Source organism: Camelus bactrianus, chromosome 2, assembly GCF_048773025.1.
Source record: "Camelus bactrianus isolate YW-2024 breed Bactrian camel chromosome 2, ASM4877302v1, whole genome shotgun sequence".
NCBI classification, from domain to species: Eukaryota; Metazoa; Chordata; class Mammalia; order Artiodactyla; family Camelidae; genus Camelus; species Camelus bactrianus.
The window spans coordinates 57,112,897-57,129,088 of record NC_133540.1 but is presented as its reverse complement, the minus strand read 5'-3'; positions in this window follow the sequence as shown (position 1 = coordinate 57,129,088).

The window sequence follows — 16,192 nt, the reverse complement described above, 5'->3', positions numbered from 1 at the left end:
ATTTGTCATGAATCAAAACGATCATAAAAATAAGGAATGAAGAATCTAAAGAGCTGAATAGAAATGAAATGTGCTCTGTGCAGCCACACCTTCTTTAGTGAGACATTTTCTCCAAACATCTACTTACTACAATACCATGCATTTTCTGTTGCACTCACCAAAGCATACACAATTCTCCTGTGGATGTGAACAATTTACAAAATGAAATCAGCTCTGAAAATACTTTTGTAAGTTTTGCTCCATTGCATAGGCCAAGAGCATTATGTTATGTTTACAGAATCACAAAAAGTATATTGCTTTGATTCCAAACTGAAATTTCAGACTAATCTGCTGGTTCACGTTATATTATATTATGTTTTCAATGTGCATTAGAAATGTTTCACCAAGATAAATATAATTGTACACTAGTACTCTCACATAAAAAATCCAGGATGGGGGGGACAGTATAGCTCAGTGTTAGAGCTTGTGCTTAGCATGCAGGAGGTCCTGGGTTTAATCCCCAGTACCTCCATTAAGTAATAAGTAAATGGATAAATAAACCTAACTACCTTCACACCCAAAAAAAATTTTTTTAAGCCAGGACATGCCAGTATACATGGATACATTCTATACCCAAGTAGGTAGTATAACCCAGTAAAGATTATTAATATATAGTATTTAAAAGAGTATAATTAATTTGTTCATAAAGTCTTATCTTTTCAGTCTGCAAACACATGCTAAAAGCATATTATGATCTTAATTAATCTTTATTTTAGCAAGTCTTCAATTTTATTGCTTCATCCTGTGTTTCTCTCTCATATTTTCTTTTCTTTCAATTCTCCCTACCTGAAAAGTGAAAGTTTCTCAAATCAGATGTTTGTGGATATGAATGTTTTATAATAAACTATGGCATATCTTTAGTGCCATCTCCTAGTGCATTTCAAAACTGGTTCTCCCACATTTTCCTTAACTGTTAGCTTATGCTTTCAGATGTTTTTGTAAGATGCTCAGATAGAGCTAATGTTGGCAAAATACGGCTCTCCTCAGGCATTTCTTCCTTTTTCAAGTTGTAAAGAACATTTCTTGAGAGGTCTGTGCCAAGATCCTGATCATCACAATCTCCTCCCTCTGTAATGGAAAGATACTGTGCTCTTCCTTTCCTTATCATATCACTGACACCCAAGTCAATAACAAAGGATTTTTGCCACCAACCTGGCTTGCAAAAGACCTAGGCTAACAAAGAGGACATTATTTTTCTAATGCAAAAGGATTTAGACACAAAAGGACCTGAACTTTAATACTCGTTTTAAATTGCAGGTGCTTTACTGATATCATTCACCAGTGCTTGGAGCTACTGCTTCATCTCCGCCAAACCAAGACGAACTGCTGCTAAAACTACCTCTTCATCAAATGAGTCACATGTCTTCATCAGTGCCTGTGAGAAATGGTCATACCAGGATAAATGGTTCTAGTGAATCCTCGAAGTATATCTGAACTTCATATTTCATATCTCCATTGCCATCTTGTCTAAGAGCACGGCTGTTCCTCCACCTGCCTGGCTCTTCTATTTTCTCTAATGTTTACCTCACTTCCAATTCTGTGCAAGTCTTTGTTCCTCATAGAACTGTGTTTTTCAATGCAATTTAATCTTCAGAGAAAGCCCAGAGAATGGACAGTGATTTTTTTAATAGATTTGGCACATATAATCACAGCAAGACTGAAATGAAATGTGCTGTAAGACACCATCTGCTGCCAACTTTTTTCTTTACACAGCAAGGAACATCAGTATAAATTCATGTTTAGCTTAAATAAATAAGAAATAAGCATAGATGTGAGTTTATACAAGGGATTAGTGTTGAAAGAGTTCAAGACATGCCACCTCAAAATATACCACTTTGGTACATTGATTATTTTGAGCCCAAGGAACTTGAATAACAGCAAATACAGGGAGAGGCTTTCTTTGAATGCCCCTTATCTGCCTAAAGACAGATTCTTTAAAAGGAACTCAGTTTTCATAAATCCTCTCACCAGGAGTTTCATCAACCAGGCAACACTGACTCCTATTACAGGAGAGGAGACTAGTGGACACCAAAGCCAGACTTTGTCACAAACCATCGTGCCTCCCATCTATTCTTCTAAGGGCCCATTCATCCTTCTTAAAAATCATTTCCTAAATTACCTACATCCCCACTCCCCTTCCCCTATTAATATGGTATATAAGTTCTCAATCTCACTGATTTGGGGGGAGGGGTTCATTTTTTTCTGTGATGCTCCCATGTGTGAAATATCAAAATTTAATGAATCTGTATACCTTTTCTCCTGTTAATCTGCCTGTCAATTTATTTCATACACCCAGCTATTGACCCTACGAGGACAGAGGAAAAGACTTTGCTCCCTTGCAGTAGACACTCATGTATTTCCAAACTGAGAGCACCTAGAAGTAACACAACCCAGTGGTAATCAGTACACCAGCACCCAGATCTTTGTTTCTAATACTATCTTCTACTAAAAGGAACCCAGCCTTCCTGGAGAAATGGCTGCTTCTAGGGCTGAGCAGTGAATAGACAGGATGAGCCTGGGATATCCTGTAGTGTCAGAAATTAAGGAAGTGCTAAATCAACCTCTCTCTCTTCCCCCCCCCACACACACTCACATACACATACATACAGAAGTGGTACAAAAAGCAATTGAAAGCATTTCCAATGACCAAGGCTTGACCAATTTGAGCAAGAAAATATATGAAGTAGTATTTTACACCCAAAGTATAAAATAAATATCCATGAGTTCATCCTGATATAAATACATGATTATATAAATAAATTAATGAGAAGGGACAAACCTGTCCAGAAGAATTCCAAATAATTTATGTAGATACTGCCCCCTCAAGAAGGTGGAGCATAACTCCTCACCCCTTAAGTATGGGCTTTTACTTTCCAAAGAGTACTGTGTGGAACAGAATAGGGGGAGTTACTTTTTAGTGGAGCCAGGTTATCAAGCTTAATACTATCAGTGATAAACCAGCACGTACCTTTTGATAGGATATGATGAGAATGTAACTTCACATCTGTGTTCTTCCTCTGAAGGAACCATATCTCCACGCCAATCATGGGGAAAACATCTGACAGATCTAATTTCAGGATTATTCTACAAAATAGCTGACTGGTATTTCTCACAACTGTCAAGGTCATCAAGAACTAAGGAAATTCTAAGAAACTGTTCCAGACAAGCAGAGACTAAGGGAACATTATGATTAAATGTACTGTGGTGTCCTAGAAAGGGTTCTGGAACAGAAAAAGGACAGGAGGGGAAACTAAGGAATTATGAATGAAACATGGACTTAAATTAATAATAATGTATCAATATTGGTTCACTAGTTGTGACAAATGTACTGTACTGTAACTACAAATGTAAGATGTTAATAGGAGAAACCAACTGCTGGACATACAGGAACCCTAGGTACAATCTTTGCAACTTTTGCATAAATCTAAAACTATTCTAAAATCAAAAGTTTATTTTAAAAAGAAGAAATTTAACAAATTCCACATGAATCTGTCATCATGTCAGTAACTATGGATTATTCCCTTTACTATAAACGTAGTTTGTCACCAGACAACATGAGTGTCTAATGATTTCTGTTCTTTTCATCCCCTTCTTTTTATACATTATCTTATAATAGCAATGTAAAGTTCATATTAATCCACTCTTCTTCATGAAATTATTGATTTGTAGCTTTCCATGTGAGCATTTGATTAATGTTTAATAAACTTCCAGAGGAGGGGGAAAGACTAAGAATCTAAATGTCCTACTACAGAGCAATTAGCTCATACCCAAGGGAGTTTTTGGGTTTGACATATACTTGCGTACTTCTAGAGGTTTCCTCTGCATAGGGAGTGTGCTTTCAGATTGCCCTTGAAACAGACACGCTGTGACTGCAGCAGGAAGTCTGCTGGCTCAGAGGTCCTGAAGAGCCTCACGACACTGTTGGGTATTCTGACCTGCTCAGGATACACCAAACTGGAACACCATCTCCTGTCCCCACCTACTCCCAAAGAACAGTCTTAATCTCAGAGACTACCCATAGGAGAGTTCCTACGCTGGAAATATCTTTAAAAGTCTTTCCAGGGTGGCCTCCCAGGTTCATATCAATTGGCCCTGTAGGATCCTGGAGAGGAGACATGCAGGGATAGATCCTGCAGCCTGGCAACCTCCTTTTGCACTCATGCCTACCCACGGGGGCATCCTCAATTTGTCTGCATATCACTAAGAGGCCCTCTCAGGGGAGGATAACAGGTGGCTGGGTACTCTCTGTGGTGTAAGGCTTTACCAGGTTTGATAACTGCTTCTGTCAGCAACACCTGTTTTCTTCTCATTAAGAGATCTTCTGCTTTATGAGAATTTGAAATTATTTCAGCTTGAATATCTTCAGTATACTGGCTATCATTTCTGAAAGTCAGCTATGCTAGCCATCCAATGGTAATTTTGAAGACTGTACATTGAACAGGTGACATAACAGAGAAAAAAGAATTTCACTTGTAATCTCCTCGCCTCCTGCCCTCTAGGAATCAAGCTGTGCTTTGGTTTTCCTGTTTGCAAATATTAATTTAATCTAAGTCTAAAGGGATAAACTATCAGATAAGGTTTAAAAAACATCTTGACTTTGGTTAAATATTAAATTTAAATTAATTGGGTTAAATTTGTGTATGAAATATATTCATTATGAATATTTAATACATTAATTTAAATTTTACATACACTTTCCAGAAGCTATAGTAAAGTGTTAACAGTGGTGATCTCTGCGTGGTGGACATGTTTTTATTTAATTAATTTTGCTTAATTTATTTTCTACAATGCAGTTCATGTACACTAATAATAAAAGGTTATTGTTTTTAATCTACGCTAATTTATGCATTCAGTACATTACATTTCTTTACCTTCTATCCACTCTCTGCCTGGCAGAAAAGTGAATTTTTTAAGGATAGTCTATTTAACAAAATAGAGAAGCTTCAAAAATATATACCAAGAAGGTTAATAAACTGACTTTCTATTCATAAATAAAATACTTCTCAAAGTTTTCCATGAGGTATTGGCCTTCAAGATGGAAATTTCCAAACTGTTTCTTGCTACTATAAAAATTGCATGAGTGGTCAGGCTTGAACACAAGTGGGGAAACTTGGTGATGCCTAGATGACAAAAAGGATAATAAGGCCCAGATACTAAGCTGTTTTCTTTCCACTGCACGTGGTCTATGGGGGCCCAAAGTGCTCCAAAGGCAATGTCATAATTGCTTGTTGGGAAAATGAGCTTAATGTCACAGAAAGGTCAGTTGTAACACTGAAAATCATTTGAACTGAGAACTTCTTATCAGAAGGTTATAGGTACCTTTGAACCTAATTTTTATACAGTTATTTTGCTCAATTGTTTGCATACCCAGGACCAGTAATGAAAGTTTAAATTCCGGAATCCCTGAAAACATTTTTCAAGCAGTTTCCTACCTCTGCTGCTCATGCTATATCAAAATGCCAGGAAATAAAGGAATAATTCCAAACAAGGCCAAGACAAGTCCCTTCTGAAGCTCACTTGGGTCATCTCATGGAGCAGTCCTGTTTTCTCCCTCAAGTTGGCAATAAAGCCTATTTTAAGCTAACTAATCAAATAAACAGCAAGTCCAAAATTCTTATTTATTAAATCTTAATTCTCCCCTTTGTGATAAATCAAAGTTTCTTACAGATCTGCTCCACCAGGCTTTGCCAAATTCTGGATAGCCTGGGAATTAGGTGTAATAGCTGACACTAAATAACTTGGCCCAGTTCTCAAGTGATTTGATCAAATCTGAAGTTTAAGTGTCTATCCACCAAGCCTATGACTGCTTTTTTCATTTTCTTTCATGTGAACTTGTGGGGAACTTATTTAAACACTGCAAAAGTGAAAAAAAAAAAAAAGCAAGTTCACATACAGAGTTTTAGAAGATTTTCTTACTTTTTTCAGTATTTCCTCAAAACAATGGTCAAGGCAAAAATTTCTCATCTATATGTTATACAGACATTTGCATAGGGAAGAGAACCCTTTGAAAGCCATTTGTACCTTCACTTGGCATTTGCTTTCTACACTGAAATTTGGGGGTTTCACTTCATTTAGGTTTTTTGGAAAGATTTTGGAAGTCTGCTTTTCCTATTGAATCACTCAATCTACAAACATTTATTAAACACCTACAATATGCAGAGCAATGCATTACATGTAAGAAATGAAAATTATAAAGCCTGGTACTTCCTATTACAGAGTTTATAATCTAGTTTGAAGAAGTCAAGAATAAATGTGAAATTTTTAATAGTAACAAGAAGAGATAAAAATGGGTTATAAGTCCAATCCTGTGGTTGAATATGATGATGTTAGAATACTATTAGGTGGGGGACAAGCATCAGCAAAATCATGGCATAGGAATTTCTAGTGCTTCCCCACCCACCCACCCACCCAAAAAAACCCATCAAATTGAACAATTATCCATGCTGGAAAATACCTTCACAAGAGCCAAGGATTCCAGGTGAGGGATTACAGCACCTGAACCACATAAAAAGGAAAAGATGCACTGAAGAGGGTAGGAAAGATAGATTCAGGCTGTTCCTATCACTCCTCCCCCATGCTGGGGTACCCAAGAGAGAAGCATCTTCCCTATGGGAGAAGAGGAAGGGAGCAGCAGACTTTACCACAGACCCCAGTGCTAGCCTGCCCAAGCACCGGGCTGACTCCTACGACCCTAGGTGGCTCCCTGTGGGCTCCTGAATACCCAGGCCCCTGACTCACCCCAGTGCCAGCCAGCTCCCAAGCCCCAAGCTCCTAATCAGCCCCCGTGAACTCAGACTCTTAACCGTGTCCGGGGCCAGGCCAACTACCGAAGACTCAGGCTTTCAACTTAATCCAACAATGGGCTGGCTCCCACAGCCCCAGGCCCCCAACCCACTCCAGCACCAAGCTATACTTTGCAGACCTAGACTCCAGACTGACTCCCTCCACTAGGAATTGCTCCTCACCCTCCTTGAAGTCACTGTTAGTTTCTTCCCCTACTATTAGAAATTATAGGTTTAGCTGCTCTCCTATGTACTTCTGGAACCAAGAAACATTGCTCTCCTTGTCTGGACTGGAGACGCAGGGTGCAAGATTCCTTCATCCAGTTTTTATGTGAGCCCAGAACCACTCATATTCAGAGAACTGCACAAATCAGGGTAAAGCATGGACTCTAGAACAAAATAGACCTGGGTCTAAATCTAAACTTCCTTAGCTCCTAATTTCTGATCTCTTAACTTTCTCAATTGTACCTTGTCGAGCTGTTCTGAGGACTAGAGAAAATGAGTCTTGTTTCTTGTAAATACCCAATAGCAGAAAGTTATTATTTTCTCAGTCCTTGACTTATTTGCTTATGTCTATACTACCAGAATGTGACTAGATTTGATGTTCACTAGCTCCTTACAGCTCAGTGGGACACAGCCGTGATTCCCTACCAACCAGTCCTGAACTGAGTCTGTCAGGGAGACACATTAAGAGCAAATCCTCCCACTTGAGAGCCACAGATAGATAGAAAGCCAATGGGTCAGTATTACTGAGCTACATGCTACCGAGTCAACAAAGTAGAACAACAAAGAAACACAATGAACAGGAATTTGTCTTCAGTGCTTGTCTGCCAGTCCCCTACTTTAATTTAGTCTTTTGCTTCACTTTGGCATTGGTCAACCTCTCTCTCCCCAGGGATCTTTCTTTCTCATTCTATCAATCTTTTTGAACTAAAATCATGGCCTTACAAGTTGAGAGAAACTCTGAAGACTAAGTCCAGCAGTGTCATTTTAGAAGTGAGAAAACTATGGCTCAGATTAGTGATTTGCCCAGCTTCTTTGCTCCAGATTTGGGATAACCATCCAGGACTCAAGGCTTCTGGTCACATGCTTGTTCCATGCTTCCCTGTTGCCTTAATATTACAACTAAGGTAAAATCACCAAAGAAAAATATCTACAATTCAATGGTATGCTCTGGGACTTCATTTAATTTTTTTATTTTTTAACGTACATGATAAAGATTAATGACATATTAGGTATGATTGTCTTCATGAATTTTAATTAAGAAAATATTCTGTTAATAAGACTACCAATGTGAAAATTTTTAAATTGCAATAAGTATTTAAATCATGTGTGTGGGGGGGGTTAAGTCGAGAGAGCAAATATCTAGTAATTTACTTAAGAAATTACATTTTCTCTGACACCATCACAGATGATCAGATTATTACAGAACTAATCTACAAGTAAGGGAAATAGTACAATGAGAGAATTAATTTTGTGTGTAAAATTCCTTCTCTTATGAAAAGGAGGTTGAAATAGTCAATGGTGAAACGAAAGAAGGAAGGAATGGAGGGAGGGAGAGTGGGTGGGAGGGAGGGAAGAAGAAAGAGGGAAAGAAAGAAAGGGAGAAAAAAGTAGTACAAAATATTTATTTCAGAAAGGGTTTAACTCTATGTCAGAAAGATTTCAGTGAAATATCAGCAACAAATTCCAGAGAGCCAAATTTATTATCAATTCAAGTCAAAAACCAGTTTCTCTGTATATTTGTAGGATACATGATACTGAGAGTTAAATAGTTAAACGTTATGCCCCTAGAAAGTATTCATAGTATTTCATAGTCAGGATAACGATGTCCACGCTTCTGCCCAGTGGAGAAATCCATTATTAGCTAAGGCTCAGTTAGGAAATTACTTTTATCACCAAAAGGAACAGAATTTAAAGTGCCTTCTCCAATCCCTATAGAGGTCTAATTTAGAGTACTCAAAACAAGTTTAAGGGAACCATGAGAGGTAAACTTCTGTTTGTGTAAATACTAAATACATTCTACAGAGCATATCGTAGAAGTATACTTTCTTAGGAATACCATTTATAAAAGCTCAATACTTAAAGTGAATTTGCAACATACACAGAGACTAATAATTCTGCAAAATAATAGGCAAAGAACAGAATCAACAGGAGTGGAACAAACAAAAGAAAAAGGAACCATATTGGACTCATCATCTTAAAACATCCATGATTTACAATTTTCACCAAAAAATACCGTAAAGAGGAGTTTAAAACGTGTGTGTGTCACATCTCTGAAAGATTACACCAGACACTGACAACAGAGGTTGCTTCAGAATAGGAAAACTGGGACATGGAAGAGAAAGACTTAACATTTCACTGTGTTCCCTTTTGAACCTTTTAATTTTGTTCCAGGTGTATATATTAACTAATTTTTTTTAAGTAAATAATTTTTAAATGCGTATGTATAACATCCAAAAGGATTCGTGTTAACAGTGGTTATCTCTGAAAAATACTGTTTTCTTTCCTCTTTTGTATTTTAGAGTTTTCAAATTTTCTACAATAAATGTGTACTAACCTTATAATCACAAAAATATGTATTTTTAAATTTCTTTTAAAACATGAAATAGCGAGTAACCAATGTATCAAGGTAAATAAAATTAATAGCATCAATATTCCTACTGTATAATATTAGTAACTGTTGCATATAATTTCACTTAAGTCAAAGGTTCAGAAGACTAATGGGTAGAGAGTTTCCTTTGGAGGTGATGAAAATATTCTGGAATTAGATAGTGTGATGGTTGCACAATCTTATGAATATGCTAGAAACTATTGAATTGTCACTTTAAATGGCAGGATTTTATGGTATGTGAATTACATCTTAATAATTTTTTTTAAATTTCATAATGAGCTGCATATTCAAGGTCAGAGTATCAACCTGGTCAAGTTTATTAAGCCACAGGCATTAAGAATCATGGTGGCTGATTCTTTGGGAGACCGTGGTGTTAGTATTACTTATTAAATATAATGTTAAAACCAATGAAATACAGACCATATTTTAAAACTCTTCAGGGCTACACTAGTTCTTAAATTTTACTTTGGAACCTGTCACCAAAAGAAAGGTAATATGACACACAAATAAAAGTAAATATGCTTTTTTCACAGACTTGCATTATAACTGCATAGTGGTTCTGGTAATTTTTACAGCTCTTCTCACCAAGTACAGTGAAAATTGACAACAATGTGGTCTCAAACATCAAATTGGACTCATTATAGCAAGTGTTTGGCAGCATACATGAATAGGACCATAATCTGACTTCTAATACCCTTCAATACATTCCTTCTAAATTTTACACACAGATTATTCAATCGTAATCTCATAGTATCTTAATTACTGTAAACAACTTTATTAAGACTAATTTTAAAGTAAGAATCCCTTTTTAATGTTGAGAGTATACTGTAGTTATTAAATTTCTATGTATTATTGAAACATATTTCAATGAGGACGTCTAAATTCTCTTGTTTTTTCTCCTGAGTTATTTGGTTATTTGTTAATAAAATAAGCTAAGAGGACAATAAAAATTGGTGAGTAACAGTTCTTGACCCCCTCATTTCCCTCTTCTTTCTCTACATACATGAAGTTCTCACAGTTTTATTTTAAAGTGTTAGTGTTAATTAAAACAGTTTTATTTAGCATTTCATTGGGAAATCTTTTATGCCAATAAAATCGAGTTAATCTTACAATGCTGGATTAGTTACCTACTGTGGCATAACAAACTATCCCAAATCATAGTAATTTAAGAAGAAAGCATTTATTATCTCACAGTTTTCATAGGTCTGTAGTGGTCTGTCTCAGGAGCTCTTGTGAGGTTGCCGGAGCTGCACTCACCTGAAGGCCTTTATGGGACTGCAGAATCCATTTCTACACTAGTTCACCTACGTGGCTGCTGGCAGAAGGCTTCATTTCCTCAATGTACATAGAACTGCTTGACATATTCTCAAAACTCTCAGTGACCCAAGAGAGAGCATGGAGGAGGCCATGATGCCTTTTATGATCAGGTCTTAGAAGTCATACATCATCATTCCACCATATTTTAATCATTAGAAGTGAGTCTCTAAGTCCAGCCAACTCTTAAAGAGAGAGAAATTAGGCCCCACCTTTAGAAGAGAAGAATGGCAAAGAATTTGTGGACATATTTTTAAACCTCCGCAAATCTCCCTGAGAGCAACTGATCATCAAGAGTATACAGTTAATGCACTGAAAATAAGCCTTATGTATGAATTAACTTGGCTCCAAACTTTACTTGGCTAATTTTAACTGTAAGTAGAAGTGATGAATGTCATACTCACACTGAGACAGTTAAGAACTGAGTTGCCTTTTCTGCCTTCTCTTTCCCTCCCAGGGCAACTTTGAATAGCACATGTTTGTGTTGGTGGATCTACAAGGAGATAGCCCAATCATTGTTGAACTGTGTTGTGAATGAAAAGTAAACATCTATTGTGTTAAGCCACTAAAATGTGGGGTTTAATTTTTTATCTAGCATAGCATAGTATTAAGTGACTAATTCATACTGCTAACGTTTTAAATATTTAAAAGTACAATTTTTATATCCTAAACAAATGTTTTTACTCTTGTTAGAAATCAAGATATTCTCTTTCAAGAATAAATAAAAACCAGTGACACTATAATATTTAAATCCAGTCAGTGGATTTAAATTCAGATCTCATACTGAACCCCAGTTAACTGTGGTCTAATGGTAGACCCAGAGAAAAGCAGCCTCAGGTAAGGGAAACTTTAGGGAAAATTTAATGATGGCAATTCCATCTCAGAAGAATCCAGAAATTAAGAGAAATGGTAAAAGAAGCTCATGACTCTATGTGGAATTCACGCTAAACTGGTATTTCTTAAAACTAAATCTAAGAATTAAATAATTCATGCAAGAAGGAAAAAATCAGTTAAATAGGCATATTCCTAATCTTTGGAGCTAAAATCTGGCATAAATAATGTTTTACATATGACAAGACCTAGGGTTAGTTACATAATAAATAATCTAAAAGTGAATTCCTAAATCCAATCATTATTATTTAGAAATCTTGTCGCATGTCTTTTGGTGTAATAGAAGATAGTCAAAAAAGGGTGAAGAGGATGATGTCAAAAGAACAAGTGAAACAATTGGGAGTAATGAAAACCAACAACAAAGGAAAAGCAGGAAAGACTAATGAATTGATGGGAGAAAGAGGGAGCCAGTTTAATTTAAATAAAGAAAAAGTACTGATAATGAATTCAATCCCCAAAAAAAAAAACCCCAGTGAATCTGTTGTTTTATTTTTTGCCTGCAGGTGGCAGCTCCTGATAAATATATAAAGGCAATGTTTCTGAGTATTTCCGCACTGTTCTGTAGGCAATTCTGAGAACTGAACCCAGACTCTCACTCAAAAAAAAAAAAAAAAAAAAAAAAGCCAAAACTGTATTTCAGTTATTTCTTAATACCGGACTAAAATAGGAATTTTTCAAAATAGTTTAATTCTAAGAAAAATATACAACAAATACCTTCCAGGGGTATAATAGAAACAAAATAACAAATATAGGTATATTTCTTCCAGTAGAGCAATTCTCAGTTACTTCTTTAACTTCTTGGGGTTGTATCTTTTTTTGTTTTGTTCTTTTTGTAAATTTTGAGTTGTCAAAACTCATTGGTATACTCTAGCCCAGAACATGAAAGGCCAGGATTGGGTAGATGGCACTATACTAACTGTATTAAAAGATGTTAAATATACACAAAGACTAATGTGTATTTTTTCAAGGATACATATATCTCTAAATAAGTCCCAGGGGGGCATATTGAAAAGGCATATATTACATGTATTAATTCCAGTGTCCATGGAGGTGAGGGTATGGGATTGAGGACAGAAGATGAATGGAGAAAAAGAACATAGATTTAGATTTATCTGTTAAGTATTTCATGGTTTTTTTTTTTTTTTGCTTTGGTAAATAGTATTTTTTTTTAGCTGTTGTTATTTATTTATTTATTTTAACTTTTTTATTGATTTATAATCATTTTACAATGTTGTGTCAAATTCCAGTGTTCAGCACAATTTTTCAGTCATTCATGGACATATACACACTCATTGTCACATTTTTTTCTCTCTGAGTTATCGTAACATTTTGTGTATATTTCCCTGGGTAAATAGTATGTTTTAACTTCAGTTTCCACTTGCTTGTTGTTAGTATATATAGAAATATGGTCCATTTTGGTATATTGATCTTATACCCTGAAATTTTACCAAATTCATCTATTGACATTGAATTTTTTTGTAGATTCCTTGGGATATTTTATGAATATGATCATGTCCTCTTTTAATAAAGAAAAGAAATGCCTATTGTCAATCTGCATACCTATTTTTTTCTTTCTTTTTTAATTAATGGAGATGTCTATTTCACTGTCTAGGACCTCCAGTTTAATATAAATGGTGAGAGCTGACATCCTTGCTTAGTTCTTGATCTTAGCAAGAAAGTATTCACTCTTTCATCATTAAGCATGTTGATAGCTGTATTTTATTGAGTCCCTTTATCAGTTTGAGAAAGTTCTCTTCTTTTCTTGGTTCACTGAAAATTTATAACATGCATGGATGTTAAATTTTGTCAAATACTTTTTTCTGCATTTGTTGAGAGGATCATATGATTTTCCTTTTTTGATCTATTGATATGATGAATTACACTGATAAATTAGTGAATATGAAACACACATTCCTGGGATAATCCAACTTTGGTTATGATATATAATCTTTTTACATTTTTTGGATTTTATTAGGTAATGTTCTTCTGAAGATATTTACATCTTTGTTTATGTGACATATTAGTCTGAAATTGTCTTTTCTTGAAATGTCTTTCTCTGATCTTGGAATCAGAGTAATGCCAGTCTCATAAAATCAGTTGGAAGTGTTCCTTTCTCTTCTATTTTCCAAAAGAGTTTGAGCAAAATTGGTATATTTCTTCCTTAAATATTTGGTAGAATTTACCAGCGAACAATCTGAGCATAGAGTTTTCTTTGTAGGAAGGTTTTCAACTACAAATTCAATTTAGTCCAATCGGGGTGTTTGAATGTACTTATTTATATGATTGAATTTAAATCTACCAGCATGTTTTTTCTTTTTTTCCTTTCTCCTCAGCAATAGACAGTCATTGGTTATTACTTGATGGATAGTTTATGGTGGACGGAGAGGGTTCTTATTTCTCCTGTCTAGGCTCACCCTTAGGTGTGGGCTTTCCCAGTTTTCCTGCCCCTCCCCACACTAGGGAGTCTTGAGAGTCTTAGACTGGAGAGACTTTTTTGCCCTCCTTCAGCATTATACTGCTCAGTTCAAGACTCACGGTCCGGCAGAGTGGCTTCCTGTCCTTCTCACTGTGGCATTTGGCTTTTGCTTCCATCCCTTCCTCAGCAGAACTGTACATTTCCCTGGGCCCTGGGAGTAGAATGGTTTCCTGACCCCTCCCAGAGGTTTACAGCTTTTCCTCTGCATGTGACAGAAGTCTAGAAAGTGGACAGATTTTTACCAACAGGCATGCTCTCAGATCTCCTTGCCTGTATTCAGTCTTTCTTGTGAACACCAGGTAGAGATTGATGAAAAAGAAGTGACAAATGAATGACTCCCAAGTTCCCAAAGACCCTACAATGTCACAGTAGCCCACACTCAGACGTTAAGGATGTGTTACAACTTTTTAGCTGTGTTCTTTTTCCTGCTTTTATGATAACAACCTCTTCCTTCTGTGGTCTGCAGAAGATGAAACAGATTGTATGTGCCACGCTTTAGAATTTATCTGTTTGCCTTACAACCTCAGTTCTCTGATGGACTTGATAAGAGTTATGATTCTGTAGATTGTCTGGCGTTTTCTCATTGTTAAGGTGAAAGCAACACGTGTGTGTGTGTGGTGGGGAGATGTGCAAGGAGCTAGATGAAATGAGACTGACAAAATGTTGGTATTGTTAAATCTGAGAGACAGAAGATGGAGATTAATATTCTTTTTTTTTCTAATGCCTATATATGTGTGAAAATTTTCCAGAATAAAAAGGTCTTCAATAATTGCCTGAAGATTAAAACATTTTAAAGATTAGGCTTCATATTCTAGAAATTGCTTTATAATTAATGTTTATTCTAAAAATAGAATGGTCTTTGATAAACTGTGTTTATAGAGGATCTCACTTCCGAAAGCAGAAGAATGTTAGAAGAGTGGTAAGGAATTTGATCTAATAATTAACTTCTAAGCTGTGATTATTGCATTTCCATCCCATGACCTCTGCATTTAGCAATCTTCTTGTTTGCCAATGTTGTTAACTTCACTCAGTGTAGAGAAGTTAATTTTCTTGTTAACTGAACTCTGAGTCTTTTTATTACCAGCTATTAAAGATACGTGTATAGATTTCAATACTGGGAGAAAGTATCCCAATGATGAAGAAATTTTATGAAATACTCCAGCCCTTCATAAAAAGAGTCACCTATTTCTTAAACCACTCTCTCTGGCTTCTTTTTCTATAGACAGCCCCATTGCTCCTCGATTGCCTTTCCATTCTCTAACGTTGACCACACATAAGGTGCATAGTATGTGTCCAGCACTGTGGCAGATATCTTTATACATATTACCTTCACATCACACAGATCCTCTTCCATTTCCACAACTTTTCTTATTGACTTCGTCTGCTGCTCTGTCCTGACTCTCAGCTCTAGCGTCTCTAGGTCTGACCTTTGTCCACAGGCCTAGGGCCACACTTCCTGTAGATTTCTAAACTTCTTTGTATTTTCCTCACTTGCCCCTCAAACTTAATATGCCTGACATAGAAATAAGTCTGCCATTCGAGTTGCCATTTTACATCATGCCAGAAAACATGTGCTAAAAATTACCACAGAAGGTATTACAACATATTTCAAGTCACTCTAAATATTGAAAAAATTCTGTATACCTCAAACCCTATAAAGTTGTATATTTTTAATGAAGTGACATTCCTTACCTATGTCATTGACCACGCTAAAAGGGGAAAAAACTCTTACCTTTTGGCAAAACAGCTGATGAATTTATCACAAATATATTAAGTACCCACTTCAAGCTGAAAATATGAAAATGTAGTCCCTAAAAAAGGATGGACTCCCAACAATTTGGGGAAAGAGATTAATAAAAATTATTCTCTGAACAAACTTTCACAATGTTAGAGTGTTCCCCAAAATTAAATTGCTCCTTAATTCTATCAAAGAGAATAAATATAAAGATAACTTAGGGTACTTTTTATTATTGTCTATAATGGTATTATGCTATGTAACTAAAGAGTAATGATCATTATAGGGTCTAAAATTAGAGAGTCAAAGAGCAATGATTTGTCAATATTTATCCACTTCAT